Source organism: Alligator mississippiensis, chromosome 12 (genome assembly GCF_030867095.1).
Source record: "Alligator mississippiensis isolate rAllMis1 chromosome 12, rAllMis1, whole genome shotgun sequence".
Classification (NCBI taxonomy): domain Eukaryota; kingdom Metazoa; phylum Chordata; order Crocodylia; family Alligatoridae; genus Alligator; species Alligator mississippiensis.
Window position 1 is genome coordinate 62149459 of NC_081835.1, and position 4723 is coordinate 62154181.

A 4723-nucleotide genomic window follows, 5' to 3' on the forward strand; every position below is an offset into this window, starting at 1 on the left:
TCCTCTGCTAGTCTGATGTTGGCTTATGCCCTGCAGCACGAGGGTTTATATCCCTTCAGGATTTGACTTTGGGGACTTTACATGGTGTTTGCTATGGAAGATAATCCAAAAAATATTTCTCCTTCCTTGAATCCCCCTTTGCCACCCGTTGATCAAATGCAGAACTCAAATCCAACTTGAATTCCTGGCCTTTCCTTCAAGGACTTGGAACAAAAGACCAGATGGTATTGAGCCCATCCAAAGCTGCTATCCAAAGCACTGCTTCATCTAATCCCATTTAGAAATGCACCAAGCTCTGTCGCAAAAGTAGAGACATTGTTTGTCCCCAGGGTGCCTCTTGAGAGGCTGGTCCAGAAACCTCACCACGGTGATGGCTAGAAACATCTCTTTTAATTTCCAATCTAAATTTATTTCTAGCAAGTTTCTAACCCTTTCTAACATGTCTCTTAGCTTAAAGAAAGCTTCTCCTTTCCTGGTGCTCACCCCTTGCATGTACTCTATGGAAAGCAATCATAATAACCCTTTATGGAGAGCAGTCATAGCCTGTTTTGCTAAACCAAAGTACCCAAATGTTGTTAGTTTTTTCTCATAAGATAGACTCTCCATTCCCCAGGAAGCCTAGTAGCCCTTGCTCCGGTTGGGATTCACTTTGGTTGATCAGGAGTGATTAGGATTGTATTGTTTCAGATTGAGGTCCTGTTGAGTTCCCCAAAGTACAAGCAAATGCTTAATTCTCTGTTAGTAGGATCAAGAGTCAAGTTTTAGTAGGACCAGGTATCAGTTTAAGTCAAGCGCGTACAGACAACCATAGATTTACTGCAAAGCCACTCTCTCCAGCAACGAGAGGAAATAACGTTTCATAGGAGAAGGGTGGGGACGTCAATTGAAGGGGAACAACGTTTCCCAGGAAACTGTTGTCCAAAGCACATGCTTTGGGAAAGCTCTGGGCTGAGCCCATTCAACGTGGCAAAGAAAACCACCGGTGTTTTACAGCGGCACTGCAGAGCTGAGTCCTGAAGAACAAGAGGCCATCATGATGGCAAACCAGTGGTGCATCAAATCAAAATGTCTAGCTCCCCAAATCTTCCTGCCCCAAAGACCTTCCCGTCTAAATAGATGAGTAAAAGAAAGGATGGGGGAAAGGGAGCGTTCAACTCCTAATCTGAGTTCCTCCTCTCTAGGGTGAGGTCAAGTCACTCGCCATGCTCCAGGCCCAAGCATACAGCTCTTGGCAAGGAGAGAAGAAGAAGAGAGTCCTATCTTGCCCTTGAGAGGGAATTAACAGCAAAATGTACAGGCTTCAGACCAGCATTTTTCATTTCTGCTCGGCTTTACTTTCTGTCTTTATTAGCCTGGAAACCTGAGCTCTACCCGGAGGCCGAGCCAAACTCCTTTCAGCCGAAGAGGTGCTGCTGGGAGATGGAGAGATTTCACGGGAAGGCTGCACATCCCTGGCCGGCTGTGACTGCTGAGGACCAGGATGTACAGACCTAGGTGCCAATAAGCCTTTGAACCCTTCTCCGAGGACATGCTCCACCTTCACATCTCACCTACGTCAGAATTACCTCATGTTCATAACTCTAGGAATTTCCAGCTGGGGAAGCCAAGCCTTAAAATTAAAGTTTCCACCTCTCCTTGGAGAGGTTTTTTTCCCCCCCTCTCCTTTCTTATTTAATAATAAATTAATTATTGTGTTGGAGAGCACAGTGGGTTCGACAAGCAACTGGGTGAACATGATATAAAGCAGTATCCTGTGGAAAGAATCACATCTGCCTTCAGATTTGGGGTGAAACAAGCCAAATCCCTTGCCCGGTGCATGGCAGCAGAACCAGGAGGCCTGTTGGGCATCCTCATAGGGAAAAAGTGTCTTGTCCTCTGGCCCGAGCCATTTTATGGCTGATAATACAGCCTCCGAGCTGCAGAAGTACCAACAGCTAGCAAGCTCCCCAGTGGTAGGAGTAGATCGGTGTTGTTAGCAGTCCACCAAGCCCTCTGCTTTGAATGTTTCTCCTCAAATGCATGGATGACAAGCCCTCCATCCTCTTGTCTACACCGCTTGCCTGGCTGGGTTTCAGCCTCCAACAGAGCCAGCACGGCATAGCACTTACGCACACCGTGGGAGAGGGACCGCGTGCTCACATCCTCCCCATGGGAGAAGCTCCTCCTGTGACAGAGGCTCTCATTGTCTCTGGGAGGCATGTTGCAGGCATGTCTCAGATCGTATTTCAGCCTCACCCACTCAAGTAATGGGAGGTGGGACCACAGTGATACGAAGGATGTTCTAGCTCAATCGTGGTATGGCCATCACTTGACTTGAAGCCATGACTTGGCCAAGAAACTGCCTTGTAAACCTAAGAGCTCATTCCTTCTCCTAGATGAGGTGATGCGGACAGCTGTTTATTAAACTAGTGCTCTTATACAAGCCATATAGTTATCCCCGGGCACTGGAGTTTTCTCTTAGTTGGCTTCATATGTTGAGAGAAGGGGTCCACCGGTCCAACACAAGCTAAGGCCTATGGGACAGGCTACTTTTTAGGTAGGAAAAGGACAAAGTGAGGGCTGGGAAAGTGGACTTGCAGTGCCAGCTCTCACGTTTTCCACACTTTTATGGCACACCATAACAAGGCGTTGCTAACACTGACCTAGAAAAATCAGGCTGGAGTACAAGCACATGCGAGGGGGGAAATTTGGACAAGTCTGACTAGCTTTGCTGTGTTGAGATCACTCATTCCTGCTTCCAACCAGCTGTTGTGGTCATGCGGTTGCTGAAAAACACCTTTCAGGGAGAAAATAATAATAATAATAATACAGCCTCAGTGAATGGCTTTGTATGAGGGGCTGACTGTATAGTAAAATAAGGTGGAGCTACGACTGTTAATAAATCCCTGTGTTCAGTGCATCACTGAGTCTCAAGTAAAACATACCGACCCAGGGTAAAAGCGAGTGGCCTACGAATGTAGTGGCTCCATGCTAATGCTATCGTGTTACATGCAGGCAAAGGTCCATTAGGACAGGCTATAAATGATCCCGATCTGATTGTATCTCTGGTTTTTGTTTCTCAAGTTGAGACACAGATATTGCTGTAAATACAGAAGAAAAAGCCGCAAGGTCCACAATCAACTGTTTCTTTTCAGGTTATGCTGTTTTTATTTGTTACATTAGGGCTAAGTGAGCAATCGTCGCAGCAGACGCTGCGTGGATATTGATTTATAATAGTGACTTGTGCAAAATCCAGATGTAGAAACTGGGTCTGTAAATGGGTTGGTTTGCATGTTCTCTTTGGGATCAAATGCAGCAAGGGTTTGTTTCAGTGCACAGCAACCCTGGGCTAAAACCGGCAGGCAGACAACTGTTTTCAGTGCATAAGGGCAAGGACTTTATGGAGCCCGTAAACTGATGGAAGTGCAACAGATGCTGTCACTGTGTTAGGTCACCTCATCATGGATTTCTACATCATAACAATAGTACATGCAGCTGGCAAAGCCACCTCTGTCATGTTGGGAGAAGTGGAGAGTAATTCTGTACTTAGCTGTCCTGGAGGGTAAATTAGATCGGAAATGGAATCCAGCTGGGACATTAGGACCCATCAGCCCTGATCTTTCTCAAGGAAAGGGTCATTTTGATTGTATAAAGGATGAGCAGACTTCATCTGGAACAAACTGGGAATACTGCCCACCTGCACTCGGGTTTCCAGTGCAATGCAGAGAGGAGAGAACGTCAATTCATAGCTTCCTAAGGGCATCTTTCCTACAAGCTCGTTGAACACCTGAGCATCCTCCATTCCCACCGAGTGCTGAGTCTGCATAACCTCTTCCAGCAGCTGTTCCTCAACAGCCACTTGGCAGCGAGGTGGTCTTGGGTTGGGCCCGCAGAAATGCTGACTTCCCCCAAACGCCCTGAGCTAGGAGCGCTAACGTGGATAAAAGTCATGCAGCATAGGACTAAATGTGGCCTGCAAGCTGCCTGCATTTGGCAGGAGGTTTGCACTGGTGGCACTGGGTGGGAAATATTCCAGACCAGGGAAAGAAAACCAAGGAAGATTTAGTTATGCACCGTGTGTTGGTATAAAAAGAGCCTCCATCTCTCTGATGTGGGTTGGATTAAAATTTTCAGGATCACGACAGGCTTAGTGCTAATAATTAGTCATGTCAAACCTGCTGATTCTAGAGGGTGACCCAGACTAGCTTGGCTACTGCGAAATGCGTGTATTATATACGCGTGTGTGTGTGTATATATATATATATATATATATATATATATATATATATGGGGGGTATCTCTCTTTCTCTCTCTCTATATATATAGTATGCATGTGTACATGCACACACACACACATATGCACATACATCAATCTCTCCACTGCCCTATATGAGGGTCGGTATACAAATATACACATACATATGTGTGTGTGTGTGTGTGCATGGGTGTGTGTGTATATATATGTGTGTGAGTGTATGCATGTGTATGTATATATAGGTGTAATGACTGTCATATAGGGCAGTGGAGAGATTGGTGTATGTGCATATATTTATGTGCGTATGTCACGGCGCACCTCGCTGCCCCGCTCCTAGAGAGGGGAGAACTGCTGGGGAAAAGCCTTAGCAGAGATAATGAGCACAGCTGCAGGTTGCCAGGGCAACTAATGAGAGTCAGCTGATCCTGAAGGGGCAGGGCCTGGCTCCTATAAAGCCTAGAGGCAAGGCCAGGCTGGCAGTTCCCTGCC